Consider the following 20,067-nt stretch of genomic DNA (forward strand, 5'->3'; position numbering starts at 1 on the left):
CTAAAACACACATAGTTACAATTTTTTTGCTTTGCATAGCATCAATGAAAGAGTCATTCAAAAGGTGTAATTTAGCCGGTGATTCTTAGTCCTAGAGGCCGTGAATACTATGTTACCATGTAACGACCGTTAACTGAATTTTTGCTAAGTGATGATGCCAAAAGCAAGAAATTTGAGGATCTTCGATCGCTTAATGATAGTGATGTGAAAAAAAAGCACACTCCAATGCATTCTTAGATTTTTATAGGAAAACATAACTGCTTTAGTGAAACCATCTTTGTCTACCAAGTGTCCAGAGTAAATTGTGTACATATGAAACATGTCCTTAGGAGTAGGCTGGGTGACACTTTTAGGGACTTTGGCACTGCAACATGTTCCATGTTAGAATTCTTGCCACCTGGTTTGGAAAGAAATGTTGAGGAGCAATTCAGGAACATTTATTTGACAATGCATGAGAAATGGCTTGCAATGATGCATAGAAATGTCCCTTCACCAGCCATGGCATTTGAAACCAATGAGGCCTCACTATAGTACTCTGCACAAGTTCTAGATCCCTTCCATGAATTTACTCCAGAATTTGAAAAGTACTGCTTCACTTTTTTACCGCTCAAATGACTCTGAAGGCCTATTGCCCAGTTCAACGCATATGTTGCAGAACCTGTCCCAGAAAATTACAATCTTCAGGTGTATCAGTATTGGTATGGAAAGCTAAGTCAGTGGCCAGAGTTAGCAAATTGTATACTAGATGTTTTGGTATTGCCCGTATCAAGTGGCAATGTTGAGAGGCCTTTTCACAGATAGAAGATTATATGGGAAGGAAACAGTGAGCGGACATGACCAAAGACTCACTGAAGAAGTATCGCATGATGTACTACAATAAGTTTGATTTGTAAAAATGTATTTGTACCTCATATACACTGTACGTACACTGTCTATATACCATGCACTATGAGAGCAGAAAGCAAACAATAATAAAAGCAAGAAATTCCATAAACCCCAGAAAAAACACAGTTTTTGTTGTTATTAATGGCGCAAAAATGTGTAGCTAGTGATTAACACAGTTGTTTTAAAGGTATTGGATGCAGTGGAAAACACTGCAAAAACCCCACCAGAATTTAAAGAAAAAAGACACTGAAAACAGGAAAGCCTAAATACATTGGTGTTCGATTTCTTTCGAGTCATGTCAATTACTTATAGTCCATGTTGGTACTCTGAAATGCTTAAAACATGTTCCTCCAGTAAAGCCTGATTGCTTTTTACCACACTACCAAGACGGAGCTATAGATTTATTATTGTGAATCAAAGGACCATCTTAGTGTAATGTGAGAGTGCATGGTGAAGCCCAACCAGTATCACCACATAATTCTCCACCTTCCTACACTTGTGGACTTTAGAAAAGCAACCACATTGACAAAGAAAAAATACTTGATCCTGTACAACCATCAAATCATTATCTTATTGCCACATTTTCCATATTACTGAAAAAGTAGCAGCTGTACATTGGCAAGATTATCTGGAGTTTTGAATGTCATCCTCTTCCTACAACTGGATTTTAGAGCAACTCTCCAATGTATATGAAAGGCACATTGAGTTATATTGACCAAACCACCATCCTCCAGGACCCAGCCACAATTGTGGGTGCCCTGGTCCCACCCAGGGCACCTACTTGTCACTGATGGGGACTGTGGGGGGAGCCTGAGGATCTTTTACAGAGAGGGAGCTGCAAACATACAACTCCATCTCTGTAAAAGCAATTATGCTCTGCTTTCAGTAAGCGAGAGCATTCCTAATGATCTCGCTTGCTGAAAGAGGAGTACAGTTTGTTATGGTTTGATGGGAGCAGTGAAGCTCCTGCCAAGCCATAGCAAACAGCTATCCCTGGGGGGTGGGCACCCCAGGACATAGCAGGAGCCCGCCACGGGGAGTGGGAGTCCCCAGGAGCACTCGACTCTTCCTCACCATGAACCAACAGATCACCGCTGTAGCCTTCACATGCTTCAACACCTCTGCATACTCCGCAAGAGTATGCCTGGGTAGTGGTAGTCCCCAGGGCCATTTATGGCTCCAGGAGGAAAGCTGCATGCTCCCCTCCTTTTTTTCTAGGGCCTACCCCAAGGAAGTGGTGGTCTTCAGGGCCTGGGATACCTAAGGGCCACCCATTGCAAAATAAAAAGCCTGAGGGACATTGTAGTCCGTAGGGCAAGTGGGTTCCACGAATCTCCTCCCCCAATTTCTTCCACATTAGCCCCTTTGAGGTGGTGGTGCCTTGGGCTGCAGAGAGGCCATACAGGCCTCACCCGCACTAATTCTCTAAATAGCCCCGGGGAGGTCTCAGTCTCTGGGGTTTTATAAGCCCATAGGGACCCCCTCCTTTGTTGTTTTACATGCCCCCAGGATTTGCCCCCCCCCCCGGGCCTTCCAGAAAAAGACTCACGGGAGCCAGAACATCTTTTTATTTTCAACTTTGCCATAGATTTGCAGATGTAATCAGAGATTTCACTGACCATGTCAAGAGTGATGTAATATGTGAGGCCATAGGCAGTGCATTGTGGGGGCGTAGATGGGGGATGGGAGCACACTGCTACCTCCCAGCACAGTTCGCCCCTTTGCATCCTGGTACATGCAGTTCAATTTAAATGCTTACTTGAAATTTTGCAGAGTGTCTCACCAAAGTTGGTGCAGGTTAGTGCTGTTAATCTCTAGACACATGTGTTTCTGGATTTCATCCTTCTTCAGTAGAGATAAAACGAAATTCTTCTGGGGTTTGCTGAGAAAGCTGCCACAATACTCTCAGGTCTCTGTACCTCTCCCTGGCGCACAGGTGCCTCCCATGAGCTCGTCAGCCCAGTGGCTCAAGGGAGCCTTTTTGAAAAAGAAGGGGGATGGGAGCACACTGCTACCTCCCAGCATGGTTAGCCCCTTTGCATCCTGGTACATGCAGTTCAATTTAAATGCTTACTTGAAATTTTGCAGAGTGTCTCACCAAAGTTGGTGCAGGTTAGTGCTGTAAATCTCTAGACACATGTGTTTCTGGATTTCATCCTTCTTCAGTAGAGATAAAACAAAATTCTTCTGGGGTTTGCTGAGAAAGCTGCCACAATACTCTCAGGTCTCTGTACCTCTCCCTGGCGCACAGGTGCCTCCCATGAGCTCGTCAGCCCAGTGGCTCAAGGGAGCCTTTTTGAAATAGAAGGGGGATGGGAGCACACTGCTACCTCCCAGCACAGTTCGCCCCTTTGCATCCTGGTACATGCAGTTCAATTTAAATGCTTATTTGAAATTTTGCAGAGTGTCTCACCAAAGTTGGTGCAGGTTAGTGCTGTTAATCTCTAGACACATGTGTTTCTGGATTTCATCCTTCTTCAGTAGAGATAAAACGAAATTCTTCTGGGGTTTGCTGAGAAAGCTGCCACAATACTCTCAGGTCTCTGTACCTCTCCCTGGCGCACAGGTGCCTCCCATGAGCTCGTCAGCCCAGTGGCTCAAGGGAGCCTTTTTGAAACAGAAGGGGGATGGGAGCACACTGCTACCTCCCAGCACAGTTCGCCCCTTTGCATCCTGGTACATGCAGTTCAATTTAAATGCTTACTTGAAATTTTGCAAAGTGTCTCACCAAAGTTGGTGCAGGTTAGTGCTGTTAATCTCTAGACACACGTGTTTCTGGATTTCATCCTTCTTCAGTAGAGATAAAACGAAATTCTTCTGGGGTTTGCTGAGAAAGCTGCCACAATACTCTCAGGTCTCTGTACCTCTCCCTGGCGCACAGGTGCCTCCCATGAGCTCGTCAGCCCAGTGGCTCAAGGGAGCCTTTTTGAAACAGAAGGGGATGGGAGCACACTGCTACCTCCAGCACAGTTCGCCCCTTTGCATCCTGGTACATGCAGTTCAATTTAAATGCTTATTTGAAATTTTGCAGAGTGTCTCACCAAAGTTGGTGCAGGTTAGTGCTGTTAATCTCTAGCCACATGTGTTTCTGGATTTCATCCTTCTTCAGTAGAGATAAAACGAAATTCTTCTGGGGTTTGCTGAGAAAGCTGCCACAATACTCTCAGGTCTCTGTACCTCTCCCTGGCGCACAGGTGCCTCCCATGAGCTCGTCAGCCCAGTGGCTCAAGGGAGCCTTTTTGAAACAGAAGGGGGATGGGAGCACACTGCTACCTCCCAGCACAGTTCGCCCCTTTGCATCCTGGTACATGCAGTTCAATTTAAATGCTTACTTGAAATTTTGCAGAGTGTCTCACCAAAGTTGGTGCAGGTTAGTGCTGTTAATCTCTAGACACATGTGTTTCTGGATTTCATCCTTCTTCAGTAGAGAAAAACGAAATTCTTCTGGGGTTTGCTGAGAAAGCTGCCACAATACTCTCAGGTCTCTGTACCTCTCCCTGGCGCACAGGTGCCTCCCATGAGCTCGTCAGCCCAGTGGCTCAAGGGAGCCTTTTTGAAACAGAAGGGGGATGGGAGCACACTGCTACCTCCCAGCACAGTTCGCCCCTTTGCATCCTGGTACATGCAGTTCAATTTAAATGCTTACTTGAAATTTTGCAGAGTGTCTCACCAAAGTTGGTGCAGGTTAGTGCTGTTAATCTCTAGACACATGTGTTTCTGGATTTCATCCTTCTTCAGTAGAGATAAAACGAAATTCTTCTGGGGTTTGCTGAGAAAGCTGCCACAATACTCTCAGGTCTCTGTACCTCTCCCTGGCGCACAGGTGCCTCCCATGAGCTCGTCAGCCCAGTGGCTCAAGGGAGCCTTTTTGAAACAGAAGGGGGATGGGAGCACACTGCTACCTCCCAGCTAGGCCTGGGCAAAATTTCCGTTCCGTTCGCGGAATTTGCGATAATTTGGCATTTCCGCGTTCCGCGGAGAGCGCAGAAATGTCAAAATTTCCGCATTCTGCAGCTTTGCGATAATTTGGTTCTTGCTCGCGCTGTAAAATAATACATTCTCGCGCGATCGCCTTACCTGAATCCCCGCGTTCGCCGACAAGTTTTCCCGATCCGGTCGCGTTCTCCATGAGATGTTGTATTGTTTTAGCCATTTGCGCTGTCTCGCGACAGTTCGCGTCCGCAGTGACGTCATGCGTCGCGCGATCACTTCTTTTTTCTCGCGATCATGCACCGCGAGACAACTGAAAACAAGATGGCCGCGCCCGCAAGCAACCACATGGGTAAGTTGGCAACCCGCAACCATGCAGAAAATCTCACGAACATGCCGGAAAAAAACTTCCGCATCTTCGCGATATTTCCGCTTGTTTGCGGAGATTTTTAACATTTTCGCGATAATTTTCGGAAGTCGCTTTCGCAAATTCCGCCCACCCCTATTCCCAGCACAGTTCGCCCCTTTGCATCCTGGTACATGCAGTTCAATTTAAATGCTTACTTGAAATTTTGCAGAGTGTCTCACCAAAGTTGGTGCAGGTTAGTGCTGTAAATCTCTAGACACATGTGTTTCTGGATTTCATCCTTCTTCAGTAGAGATAAAACGAAATTCTTCTGGGGTTTGCTGAGAAAGCTGCCACAATACTCTCAGGTCTCTGTACCTCTCCCTGGCGCACAGGTGCCTCCCATGAGCTCGTCAGGCCAGTGGCTCAAGGGAGCCTTTTTGAAACAGAAGGGGGATGGGAGCACACTGCTACCTCCCAGCACAGTTCGCCCCTTTGCATCCTGGTACATGCAGTTCAATTTATATGCTTACTTGAAATTTTGCAGAGTGTCTCACCAACGTTGGTGCAGGTTAGTGCTGTTAATCTCTAGACACATGTGTTTCTGGATTTCATCCTTCTTCAGTAGAGATAAAACGAAATTCTTCTGGGGTTTGCTGAGAAAGCTGCCACAATACTCTCAGGTCTCTGTACCTCTCCCTGGCGCACAGGTGCCTCCCATGAGCTCGTCAGCCCAGTGGCTCAAGGGAGCCTTTTTGAAACAGAAGGGGGATGGGAGCACACTGCTACCTCCCAGCACAGTTCGCCCCTTTGCATCCTGGTACATGCAGTTCAATTTAAATGCTTACTTGAAATTTTGCAGAGTGCCTCACCAAAGTTGGTGCAGGTTAGTGCTGTAAATCTCTAGACACATGTGTTTCTGGATTTCATCCTTCTTCAGTAGAGATAAAACGAAATTCTTCTGGGGTTTGCTGAGAAAGCTGCCACAATACTCTCAGGTCTCTGTACCTCTCCCTGGCGCACAGGTGCCTCCCATGAGCTCGTCAGCCCAGTGGCTCAAGGGAGCCTTTTTGAAACAGAAGGGGGATGGGAGCACACTGCTACCTCCCAGCACAGTTCGCCCCTTTGCATCCTGGTACATGCAGTTCAATTTAAATGCTTACTTGAAATTTTGCAGAGTGCCTCACCAAAGTTGGTGCAGGTTAGTGCTGTAAATCTCTAGACACATGTGTTTCTGGATTTCATCCTTCTTCAGTAGAGATAAAACGAAATTCTTCTGGGGTTTGCTGAGAAAGCTGCCACAATACTCTCAGGTCTCTGTACCTCTCCCTGGCGCACAGGTGCCTCCCATGAGCTCGTCAGCCCAGTGGCTCAAGGGAGCCTTTTTGAAACAGAAGGGGGATGGGAGCACACTGCTACCTCCCAGCACAGTTCGCCCCTTTGCATCCTGGTACATGCAGTTCAATTTAAATGCTTACTTGAAATTTTGCAGAGTGTCTCACCAAAGTTGGTGCAGGTTAGTGCTGTTAATCTCTAGACACATGTGTTTGTGGATTTCATCCTTCTTCAGTAGAGATAAAACGAAATTCTTCTGGGGTTTGCTGAGAAAGCTGCCACAATACTCTCAGGTCTCTGTACCTCTCCCTGGCGCACAGGTGCCTCCCATGAGCTCGTCAGCCCAGTGGCTCAAGGGAGCCTTTTTGAAACAGAATGGGATGGGAGCACACTGCTACCTCCTAGCACAGTTCGCCCCTTTGCATCCTGGTACATGCAGTTCAATTTAAATGCTTATTTGAAATTTTGCAGAGTGTCTCACCAAAGTTGGTGCAGGTTAGTGCTGTTAATCTCTAGACACATGTGTTTCTGGATTTCATCCTTCTTCAGTAGAGATAAAACGAAATTCTTCTGGGGTTTGCTGAGAAAGCTGCCACAATACTCTCAGGTCTCTGTACCTCTCCCTGGCGCACAGGTGCCTCCCATGAGCTCGTCAGCCCAGTGGCTCAAGGGAGCCTTTTTGAAACAGAAGGGGATGGGAGCACACTGCTACCTCCCAGCACAGTTCGCCCCTTTGCATCCTGGAACATGCAGTTGAATTTAAATGCTTACTTGAAATTTTGCAGAGTGTCTCACCAACGTTGGTGCAGGTTAGTGCTGTTAATCTCTAGACACATGTGTTTCTGGATTTCATCCTTCTTCAGTAGAGAAAAACGAAATTCTTCTGGGGTTTGCTGAGAAAGCTGCCACAATACTCTCAGGTCTCTGTACCTCTCCCTGGCGCACAGGTGCCTCCCATGAGCTCGTCAGCCCAGTGGCTCAAGGGAGCCTTTTTGAAACAGAAGGGGGATGGGAGCACACTGCTACCTCCCAGCACAGTTCGCCCCTTTGCATCCTGGTACATGCAGTTCAATTTAAATGCTTACTTGAAATTTTGCAGAGTGTCTCACCAAAGTTGGTGCAGGTTAGTGCTGTTAATCTCTAGACACATGTGTTTCTGGATTTCATCCTTCTTCAGTAGAGATAAAACGAAATTCTTCTGGGGTTTGCTGAGAAAGCTGCCACAATACTCTCAGGTCTCTGTACCTCTCCCTGGCGCACAGGTGCCTCCCATGAGCTCGTCAGCCCAGTGGCTCAAGGGAGCCTTTTTGAAACAGAAGGGGGATGGGAGCACACTGCTACCTCCCAGCTAGGCCTGGGCAAAATTTCCGTTCCGTTCGCGGAATTTGCGATAATTTGGCATTTCCGCGTTCCGCGGAGAGCGCGGAAATGTCAAAATTTCCGCATTCTGTAGCTTTGCGATAATTTGGTTCTTGCTCGCGCTGTAAAATAATACATTCTCGCGCGCGATCGCCTTACCTGAATCCCCGCGTTCGCCGACAAGTTTTCCCGATCCGGTCGCGTTCTCCATGAGATGTTGTATTGTTTTAGCCATTTGCGCTGTCTCGCGACAGTTCGCGTCCGCAGTGACGTCATGCGTCGCGCGATCACGTCTTTTTTCTCGCGATCATGTACCGCGAGACAACTGAAAACAAGATGGCCGCGCCTGCAAGCAACCACATGGGTAAGTTGGCAACCCGCAACCATGCAGAAAATCTCGCGAACATGCCGGAAAAAAACTTCCGCATCTTCGCGATATTTCCGCTTGTTTGCGGAGATTTTTAACATTTTCGCGATAATTTTCGGAAGTCGCTTTCGCAAATTCCGCCCACCCCTATTCCCAGCACAGTTCGCCCCTTTGCATCCTGGTACATGCAGTTCAATTTAAATGCTTACTTGAAATTTTGCAGAGTGTCTCACCAAAGTTGGTGCAGGTTAGTGCTGTAAATCTCTAGACACATGTGTTTCTGGATTTCATCCTTCTTCAGTAGAGATAAAACGAAATTCTTCTGGGGTTTGCTGAGAAAGCTGCCACAATACTCTCAGGTCTCTGTACCTCTCCCTGGCGCACAGGTGCCTCCCATGAGCTCGTCAGCCCAGTGGCTCAAGGGAGCCTTTTTGAAACAGAAGGGGGATGGGAGCACACTGCTACCTCCCAGCACAGTTCGCCCCTTTGCATCCTGGTACATGCAGTTCAATTTAAATGCTTACTTGAAATTTTGCAGAGTGTCTCACCAACGTTGGTGCAGGTTAGTGCTGTTAATCTCTAGACACATGTGTTTCTGGATTTCATCCTTCTTCAGTAGAGATAAAACGAAATTCTTCTGGGGTTTGCTGAGAAAGCTGCCACAATACTCTCAGGTCTCTCTACCTCTCCCTGGCGCACAGGTGCCTCCCATGAGCTCGTCAGCCCAGTGGCTCAAGGGAGCCTTTTTGAAACAGAAGGGGGATGGGAGCACACTGCTACCTCCCAGCACAGTTCGCCCCTTTGCATCCTGGTACATGCAGTTCAATTTAAATGCTTACTTGAAATTTTGCAGAGTGTCTCACCAAAGTTGGTGCAGGTTAGTGCTGTTAATCTCTAGACACATGTGTTTCTGGATTTCATCCTTCTTCAGTAGAGATAAAACGAAATTCTTCTGGGGTTTGCTGAGAAAGCTGCCACAATACTCTCAGGTCTCTGTACCTCTCCCTGGCGCACAGGTGCCTCCCATGAGCTCGTCAGCCCAGTGGCTCAAGGGAGCCTTTTTGAAACAGAAGGGGGATGGGAGCACACTGCTACCTCCCAGCACAGTTCGCCCCTTTGCATCCTGGTACATGCAGTTCAATTTAAATGCTTACTTGAAATTTTGCAGAGTTTCTCACCAAAGTTGGTGCAGGTTAGTGCTGTTAATCTCTAGACACATGTGTTTCTGGATTTCATCCTTCTTCAGTAGAGATAAAACGAAATTCTTCTGAGGTTTGCTGAGAAAGCTGCCACAATACTCTCAGGTCTCTGTACCTCTCCCTGGCGCACAGGTGCCTCCCATGAGCTCGTCAGCCCAGTGGCTCAAGGGAGCCTTTTTGAAACAGAAGGGGGATGGGAGCACACTGCTACCTCCCAGCACAGTTCGCCCCTTTGCATCCTGGTACATGCAGTTCAATTTAAATGCTTATTTGAAATTTTGCAGAGTGTCTCACCAAAGTTGGTGCAGGTTAGTGCTGTTAATCTCTAGACACATGTGTTTCTGGATTTCATCCTTCTTCAGTAGAGATAAAACGAAATTCTTCTGGGGTTTGCTGAGAAAGCTGCCACAATACTCTCAGGTCTCTGTACCTCTCCCTGGCGCACAGGTGCCTCCCATGAGCTCGTCAGCCCAGTGGCTCAAGGGAGCCTTTTTGAAACAGAATGGGATGGGAGCACACTGCTACCTCCTAGCACAGTTCGCCCCTTTGCATCCTGGTACATGCAGTTCAATTTAAATGCTTATTTGAAATTTTTCAGAGTGTCTCACCAAAGTTGGTGCAGGTTAGTGCTGTTAATCTCTAGACACATGTGTTTCTGGATTTCATCCTTTTTCAGTAGAGATAAAACGAAATTCTTCTGGGGTTTGCTGAGAAAGCTGCCACAATACTCTCAGGTCTCTTTACCTCTCCCTGGCGCACAGGTGCCTCCCATGAGCTCGTCAGCCCAGTGGCTCAAGGGAGCCTTTTTGAAACAGAAGGGGGATGGGAGCACACTGCTACCTCCCAGCACAGTTCGCCCCTTTGCATCCTGGTACATGCAGTTCAATTTAAATGCTTACTTGAAATTTTGCAGAGTGTCTCACCAAAGTTGGTGCAGGTTAGTGCTGTTAATCTCTAGACACATGTGTTTCTGGATTTCATCCTTCTTCAGTAGAGAAAAACGAAATTCTTCTGGGGTTTGCTGAGAAAGCTGCCACAATACTCTCAGGTCTCTGTACCTCTCCCTGGCGCACAGGTGCCTCCCATGAGCTCGTCAGCCCAGTGGCTCAAGGGAGCCTTTTTGAAACAGAAGGGGGATGGGAGCACACTGCTACCTCCCAGCACAGTTCGCCCCTTTGCATCCTGGTACATGCAGTTCAATTTAAATGCTTACTTGAAATTTTGCAGAGTGTCTCACCAAAGTTGGTGCAGGTTAGTGCTGTTAATCTCTAGACACATGTGTTTCTGGATTTCATCCTTCTTCAGTAGAGATAAAACGAAATTCTTCTGGGGTTTGCTGAGAAAGCTGCCACAATGCTCTCAGGTCTCTGTACCTCTCCCTGGCGCACAGGTGCCTCCCATGAGCTCGTCAGCCCAGTGGCTCAAGGGAGCCTTTTTGAAACAGAAGGGGGATGGGAGCACACTGCTACCTCCCAGCACAGTTCGCCCCTTTGCATCCTGGTACATGCAGTTCAATTTAAATGCTTACTTGAAATTTTGCAGAGTTTCTCACCAAAGTTGGTGCAGGTTAGTGCTGTTAATCTCTAGACACATGTGTTTCTGGATTTCATCCTTCTTCAGTAGAGATAAAACGAAATTCTTCTGGGGTTTGCTGAGAAAGCTGCCACAATACTCTCAGGTCTCTGTACCTCTCCCTGGCGCACAGGTGCCTCCCATGAGCTCGTCAGCCCAGTGGCTCAAGGGAGCCTTTTTGAAACAGAAGGGGGATGGGAGCACACTGCTACCTCCCAGCACAGTTCGCCCCTTTGCATCCTGGTACATGCAGTTCAATTTAAATGCTTACTTGAAATTGTGCAGAGTGTCTCACCAACGTTGGTGCAGGTTAGTGCTGTTAATCTCTAGACACATGTGTTTCTGGATTTCATCCTTCTTCAGAAGAGATAAAACGAAATTCTTCTGGGGTTTGCTGAGAAAGCTGCCACAATACTCTCAGGTCTCTGTACCTCTCCCTGGCGCACAGGAGCCTCCCATGAGCTCGTCAGCCCAGTGGCTCAAGGGAGCCTTTTTGAAACAGAAGGGGGATGGGAGCACACTGCTACCTCCCAGCACAGTTCGCCCCTTTGCATCCTGGTACATGCAGTTCAATTTAAATGCTTACTTGAAATTTTGCAGAGTGTCTCACCAAAGTTGGTGCAGGTTAGTGCTGTTAATCTCTAGACACATGTGTTTCTGGATTTCATCCTTCTTCAGTAGAGATAAAACGAAATTCTTCTGGGGTTTGCTGAGAAAGCTGCCACAATACTCTCAGGTCTCTGTACCTCTCCCTGGCGCACAGGTGCCTCCCATGAGCTCGTCAGCCCAGTGGCTCAAGGGAGCCTTTTTGAAACAGAAGGGGGATGGGAGCACACTGCTACCTCCCAGCTAGGCCTGGGCAAAATTTCCGTTCCGTTCGCGGAATTTGCGATAATTTGGCATTTCCGCGTTCCGCGGAGAGCGCGGAAATGTCAAAATTTCCGCATTCTGCAGCTTTGCGATAATTTGGTTCTTGCTCGCGCTGTAAAATAATACATTCTCGCGTGCGATCGCCTTACCTGAATCCCCGCGTTCGCCGACAAGTTTTCCCGATCCGGTCGCGTTCTCCATGAGATGTTGTATTGTTTTAGCCATTTGCGCTGTCTCGCGACAGTTCGCGTCCGCAGTGACGTCATGCGATCACGTCTTTTTTCTCGCGATCATGCACCGCGAGACAACTGAAAACAAGATGGCCGCGCCCGCAAGCAACCACATGGGTAAGTTGGCAACCCGCAACCATGCAGAAAATCTCGCGAACATGCCGGAAAAAAACTTCCGCATCTTCGCGATATTTCCGCTTGTTTGCGGAGATTTTTAACATTTTCGCGATAATTTTCGGAAGTCGCTTTCGCAAATTCCGCCCACCCCTATTCCCAGCACAGTTCGCCCCTTTGCATCCTGGTACATGCAGTTCAATTTAAATGCTTACTTGAAATTTTGCAGAGTGTCTCACCAAAGTTGGTGCAGGTTAGTGCTGTAAATCTCTAGACACAAGTGTTTCTGGATTTCATCCTTCTTCAGTAGAGATAAAACGAAATTCTTCTGGGGTTTGCTGAGAAAGCTGCCACAATACTCTCAGGTCTCTGTACCTCTCCCTGGCGCACAGGTGCCTCCCATGAGCTCGTCAGCCCAGTGGCTCAAGGGAGCCTTTTTGAAACAGAAGGGGGATGGGAGCACACTGCTACCTCCCAGCACAGTTCACCCCTTTGCATCCTGGTACATGCAGTTCAATTTAAATGCTTACTTGAAATTTTGCAGAGTGTCTCACCAACGTTGGTGCAGGTTAGTGCTGTTAATCTCTAGACACATGTGTTTCTGGATTTCATCCTTCTTCAGTAGAGATAAAACGAAATTCTTCTGGGGTTTGCTGAGAAAGCTGCCACAATACTCTCAGGTCTCTCTACCTCTCCCTGGCGCACAGGTGCCTCCCATGAGCTCGTCAGCCCAGTGGCTCAAGGGAGCCTTTTTGAAACAGAAGGGGGATGGGAGCACACTGCTACCTCCCAGCACAGTTCGGCCCTTTGCATCCTGGTACATGCAGTTCAATTTAAATGCTTACTTGAAATTTTGCAGAGTGTCTCACCAAAGTTGGTGCAGGTTAGTGCTGTTAATCTCTAGACACATGTGTTTCTGGATTTCATCCTTCTTCAGTAGAGATAAAACGAAATTCTTCTGGGGTTTGCTGAGAAAGCTGCCACAATACTCTCAGGTCTCTGTACCTCTCCCTGGCGCACAGGTGCCTCCCATGAGCTCGTCAGCCCAGTGGCTCAAGGGAGCCTTTTTGAAACAGAAGGGGGATGGGAGCACACTGCTACCTCCCAGCACAGTTCGCCCCTTTGCATCCTGGTACATGCAGTTCAATTTAAATGCTTTCTTGAAATTTTGCAGAGTGTCTCACCAAAGTTGGTGCAGGTTAGTGCTGTTAATCTTTAGACACATGTGTTTCTGGATTTCATCCTTCTTCAGTAGAGATAAAACGAAATTCTTCTGGTGTTTGCTGAGAAAGCTGCCACAATGCTCTCAGGTCTCTGTACCTCTCCCTGGCGCACAGGTGCCTCCCATGAGCTCGTCAGCCCAGTGGCTCAAGGGAGCCTTTTTGAAACAGAAGGGGGATGGGAGCACACTGCTACCTCCCAGCACAGTTCGCCCCTTTGCATCCTGGTACATGCAGTTCAATTTAAATGCTTACTTGAAATTTTGCAGAGTTTCTCACCAAAGTTGGTGCAGGTTAGTGCTGTTAATCTCTAGACACATGTGTTTCTGGATTTCATCCTTCTTCAGTAGAGATAAAACGAAATTCTTCTGGGGTTTGCTGAGAAAGCTGCCACAATACTCTCAGGTCTCTGTACCTCTCCCTGGCGCACAGGTGCCTCCCATGAGCTCGTCAGCCCAGTGGCTCAAGGGAGCCTTTTTGAAACAGAAGGGGGATGGGAGCACACTGCTACCTCCCAGCACAGTTCGCCCCTTTGCATCCTGGTACATGCAGTTCAATTTAAATGCTTACTTGAAATTGTGCAGAGTGTCTCACCAACGTTGGTGCAGGTTAGTGCTGTTAATCTCTAGACACATGTGTTTCTGGATTTCATCCTTCTTCAGAAGAGATAAAACGAAATTCTTCTGGGGTTTGTTGAGAAAGCTGCCACAATACTCTCAGGTCTCTGTACCTCTCCCTGGCGCACAGGAGCCTCCCATGAGCTCGTCAGCCCAGTGGCTCAAGGGAGCCTTTTTGAAACAGAAGGGGGATGGGAGCACACTGCTACCTCCCAGCACAGTTCGCCCCTTTGCATCCTGGTACATGCAGTTCAATTTAAATGCTTACTTGAAATTTTGCAGAGTGTCTCACCAAAGTTGGTGCAGGTTAGTGCTGTTAATCTCTAGACACATGTGTTTCTGGATTTCATCCTTCTTCAGTAGAGATAAAACGAAATTCTTCTGGGGTTTGCTGAGAAAGCTGCCACAATACTCTCAGGTCTCTGTACCTCTCCCTGGCGCACAGGTGCCTCCCATGAGCTCGTCAGCCCAGTGGCTCAAGGGAGCCTTTTTGAAACAGAAGGGGGATGGGAGCACACTGCTACCTCCCAGCTAGGCCTGGGCAAAATTTCCGTTCCGTTCGCGGAATTTGCGATAATTTGGCATTTCCGCGTTCCGCGGAGAGCGCGGAAATGTCAAAATTTCCGCATTCCGCAGCTTTGCGATAATTTGGTTCTTGCTCGCACTGTAAAATAATACATTCTCGCGCGCGCGCGATCGCCTTCCCTGAATCCCCGCGTTCGCCGACAAGTTTTCCCGATCCGGTCGCGTTCTCCATGAGATGTTGTATTGTTTTAGCCATTTGCGCTGTCTCGCGACAGTTCGCGTCCGCAGTGACGTCATGCATCGCGCGATCACGTCTTTTTTCTCGCGATCATGCACCGCGAGACAACTGAAAACAAGATGGCCGCGCCCGCAAGCAACCACATGGGTAAGTTGGCAACCCGCAACCATGCAGAAAATCTCGCGAACATGCCGGAAAAAAACCTCTCCCTGGCGCACAGGTGCCTCCCATGAGCTCGTCAGCCCAGTGGCTCAAGGAAGCCTTTTTGAAACAGAAGGGGGATGGGAGCACACTGCTACCTCCCAGCACAGTTCGCCCCTTTGCATCCTGGTACATGCAGTTCAATTTAAATGCTTACTTGAAATTTTGCAGAGTGTCTCACCAAAGTTGGTGCAGGTTAGTGCTGTTAATCTCTAGACACATTGTGGGGGCGTAAGTTATAGTTATAGATCAGGTAACTATAACTGCTGAATTTCACTGATTTTGTACGAGTGAAATCTGAGCCTAACTTTAACGTCCCAGTAACCTATGTTTTTTTCATTGAATATATAAAAAAACAATGTTAAAGTAAATTCATTAACTTGTGCTCTTGTCATGCACTTCTTATGACCTGCCATATTACCTCACTTGTGACATGTTCTATGACATCACTGATGAGATCTCAAATGATGGTGAGCGCTGTTGAGGGAGCCACATAGTCCCTGCAGCCACCGCCAACTCCCCAAATGCTGTGGGAGCGAGCATTGCCCCCACCTGCTGAGAGCAGCTATTGATGCTGCTCCCTCTGGGCATGACCAGTCTATTGATCTGTTTCCGGGCAGGGAAACAGATCACAAGTCTGCTCCCAGTCAACGGGAGCATTTTTAAACCTCCTGACTGCTGGGAGCAGACTTTGTGTTTGCTCCCATTTGGTAGGAGTTTTGAAAAAGCTCCCGCCAAGCAGGAGCAAGCATAAGTTTCTCTGCCCACACCGGTGCGGACAGGGAAACTACTGTGTACCGGGGGTAAGCTCCCCAGGACATAGCATGTGAGCCAGCCCCGGGGATGGTGTCACAGGGCCCATAGAAGGCTCAGGGAGGGGGGCTACATGGCACCTTCTCATTTAAAAAATGAATCGTCCCGAGGAGATTGAACATCCAGGGCCTTTGAAGGTTTAGGAGGGAGGTGATGAGGCCCCCTCTTCCCCCTTTTGCATGTTTCAGCCCCATAGGTGGGCTCCCGAGGCCTATAATGGCTCACGGATGGGGTGCGTGGCCCCTCTCCCCTTTAAATCAAGAAAGAGACCCAAGGCGATGGGGTTCCCAGGGAACAGGCAGCTCGGCTTCCTCCCTCTTTATGGACATTTTGGCACCAGGGATGGGCTCCCCAGAGAATATAATGGCTTGGGAAGGGGAGCTACTTGACCCCTACCCCTTATGGAATGTGGCCTTGGAGGTGGCCTCCTCGGGTTACATAATGGTTCCTGGAGGAGGGGCTGCGGGAGTCCCTTGGGTTTACAGCAAAACCTGTAGTTTTCTTGTGTAGTGTGGCCCCAAGGGGGTCCCTCTGGGTCTCCACATGGAGCCAAGGGGGGCAGGGTATCCTTACTCTGCCCATTAAGATCGCTTTTCTTTCTAAAACTTCAGGACAGGGTACTTTCTCATGCAGTAGTCTGCCTCCAGTGGGAGCGAAAAGCCACAGAAAAATAAAGCTCTGTGTGCCAATCAGAATCTTTCTGATTGGCCCAGGCAGCCTTATTCTTGAGCCTCTCACAGACCCAACTGTCCAGATATACAGATATTTTTGACACTTAATTTCTAAAAAGCTGCTAAATGTATTTATACCAAATTACAAAAGTACATTCTGCTGACCAATACCTAACTTCCTGAAAAAGCTGTAATTCCAGCAGTTCTTGCTGTAACTCTGTCTGAAGAAGTCTATGGAAAATGCAAGGAGATTTTGTGTTTTTGGACCCCCCTTTTTTGTTGACCCTTACTAATTTCCATGCACAAACTAGTCAAGAAGTAGCAAATTTTGGGGAGTTTTTCCATGGAGATTCGTCAAACGGGGCTAAAGTTATTAGCAACACAACAAACACTTTTAATATGGAACAGGTGACCTAACTATAACTATAACACATTTGGTGATATATACGTTTGTGTGTTTATATAAGTATATATATTTATCTATTAAAATACTTAAAATGTACTTCTTTAAACTTATTGCACTTTAAACATATGCATAATAAACAACCATAAAGCTCTTTCTGCTAAACAAGTGTCAGGTCAAGCTTCACGGAGTGAAAGGCCCTTCTGTGAAGCCACCAAAAATATTTATATTTGAAAATCTATATTTTTGGATGATATTAGTGTCACCAATAATTTGTTCTGATATTTTGGTATCTACCATTATAAGTATAGGAGCAGGATATTGTGGTAAACAACATTTTGTTTCACAGTACTTTTGTCAGAGATATTTTTACACCGATATTGTGTCAGTGATCCTTCTGTAGTAAGACAATCTCCATATATGGCAACTTCGACCCTCAACCAGACCCCATCACAATCACAACTCAACTTCCCATCCTGGCTGAACACCAAATCCTGACTTTGTGGCCTACTCTCCCGATTGAAACTGCTGCTACAATAAAGTTTCCTTCCAGGGGGTCATATGACCCTTTACCCCACTATACCTTCAGTGAAAGACTCCTACCACTTGGTGATGCAGTAACACACATCTTTAATACCTCCATGAAATCAGGTACATTCAGGGACACCTGGAAACATGCCACCATCAAGCCCCGATCAAGAAACCATTTTCTGACCCTGCCACGCTTTCCAAATACAGATCCAGCTCTCTTCTAACTTATATGGCAAAGGTCTTAAAGAAATTAAACAGCTGACGCCTCACAGACCACCTCAGCTACTTCCAGCTCCTCAACAATATGCAGTCCGATTTCAGGCCCAACCACAGTACAGAAACAGGACTCATTGCCACCACAGCGGACATCCGCATTATCTTTGAAAGAAGAGACATGGCAGCCTTCATTCTCCTTCAGCATTTTATGCAGTCTCACTCCCCATCTTTATTAGGAACCTGCATGAGATTGGCAACCGATGTTCCTCTCTCTGCTGAATCTGCTCCATCTTAATGGATAGAACACAAGCTGTCAGCCTCTCACCTCACTCCTCGGAACTCTGCAAAGTCATCTGTGGAATATATTCTATGCTGCGATCACCAAGCAACAAACTAGAAGGCAACAAACCATCAAGAGCTCTGCAGCCAGATTCATCCTCAACCTCTTACGCAGAACTCACATCACACCAGAACTCAGGGAGTTACAATGACTTCAGATACACAGTTGCGTTAATTTCAAATGCCACACACACACACATTCAAGGGACATCGCAACTTACCTAAACAGTTCCACCTCCTTCCACCAACCAACCAAACATCTCCGCTACACAGGACTCCTACTCGCACATTTCCTAAAAATAAATAGAATCAGATCAGAATAGCTGGATAACCATACATCACTCCTAAAGCATAGAACCACCTCCCATCAAACATCAGAACCTCCTCCTCTCTTCTTGAATTCCACAAGAAACTGAAGGTCTGTCTTTTCAATTTATGAACCTACTGTAGTCAGAGCTAGGCACGCACACCTCCTCAGCACCAATATACTTTTGCGGGTGATATTGCACTTTCTAAATACACATAACAAAAAACAAAAACTAAAAAGACCTATCTACTACAGGAGTGCCAGGTGAAACTTCACAGCGTTATGGGGCCTTCTGCAAAGCCACCAAAAGTTGGAATGACAAAACTTACCCTCCCCTTGGAACAAGTGTGCCAGAGCAAGCAGCAGGGATTAAAGAGTTCATCTGAGAACAGAAGCTGCCAAGAAATGGAACTGTCAGGCTCGCCCCTCTCTCCAGAAAAGCAATTCCAGGGCAAGCTTCATGAACTGACAGGCCTGGCTATGAAAGTGGCAAAAGCAGAAAGGCCAATCTTCCCCACAAACCTGGATCACCGGTGCCAGGGCATGCATCACAGACAGGAGGGCCTGACTGCAAAACCACCAAAAGACAGAACTGCCAAGCTCTCCCCACCTGTCTGCAAAAGGGTCTGGCTGGGAAACAGCTAAAAGGCACACCCATCAATCTTCCCCACCCCCCAACCTGTAATACCATCGCCAGCAAAAGCTTCACGATCTTAAAGGCAGAGATGATAAGAAACTGCAAGGCTGAAGTCAAGCTCCCCCCCCACCCTAAAACACTGTTGCAAGCTTCATGGACTGAAGGGCTCAGTTACAAAGACTCCAAGCTCCAAGACCCTTCACACCCCACACAACTCCACTGCACAATACCATTGCCATTGGTAGCTAAACAGACATAATGGCATGTCTGTGAAAGCATCAAAAGGTGATACAGTCAATCGCCACCTCCCCCGCTAGAACACCACCAGGGCAAGATTCACAGAATGAATGGCCTGGCTATGAAGCTGTATAAAGGCAGAACCATCAAGCTACACCCCACTCACTGAAATGCCAATGCAAGGGCAATATTCATGGACTGATGGGACCCTCTTCAAATCTGGCAAAAAGTGGGGCCTCCATGCACACCCATTCTTCAACGTACACCGACACCAGGGTAAGCTGCACATTACAACTATGAAATACTAAAAAGTGGAACTATTAGGCTCTCCTGCACCTGGTAACACTGATGGCAGTGAAAGCTGCATGGACTGAATAGCCAGACTGGGAAACTGAAAAACAGAGGAACCATCAAGCTATCCTCCACCCCAGACCAACATTGTCAGGGCCAGCTTCCCAAACTGAATGGCCCAGCAGCAAAACCGCCAAAAGGCAGAACTTTCACGTTGTCCCCCATCCAGTTATACCAATGTGAGGGTAAATTAACCCCTTCAGTGCCACGCCCTTTCCCCGCCCTGTGCCGGGCGTTACATTAGCGGGTGGGGTTCATGACGAGATAGTCTCGTCATGGGCACAGCGCAACCGTGCTCCATGACGAGACTATCTCCTCATGGGCACTGAAGAGGTTAAATGGCTCTACTACAAAACTACCAAAGGCAGTAGCGTCATGCTACTCTCCATACCGGTATACCAACGACGTTACAAGCTTCCTGGACTGAAAAGCCCAAATACTTCCAGGAAAAGGTAGTTACCACCAAGGTACCATCTCTTTGGTAAAGCTCTGTGAGAAATTGGGTTGCTGGCTGACTGGGGTGTGGGCAAGGGCAGGGCAAGGCTGCATGAGGT

This window comes from Triturus cristatus, chromosome 5_1 (assembly GCF_964204655.1).
Source record: "Triturus cristatus chromosome 5_1, aTriCri1.1, whole genome shotgun sequence".
Taxonomy (NCBI): Eukaryota; Metazoa; Chordata; class Amphibia; order Caudata; family Salamandridae; genus Triturus; species Triturus cristatus.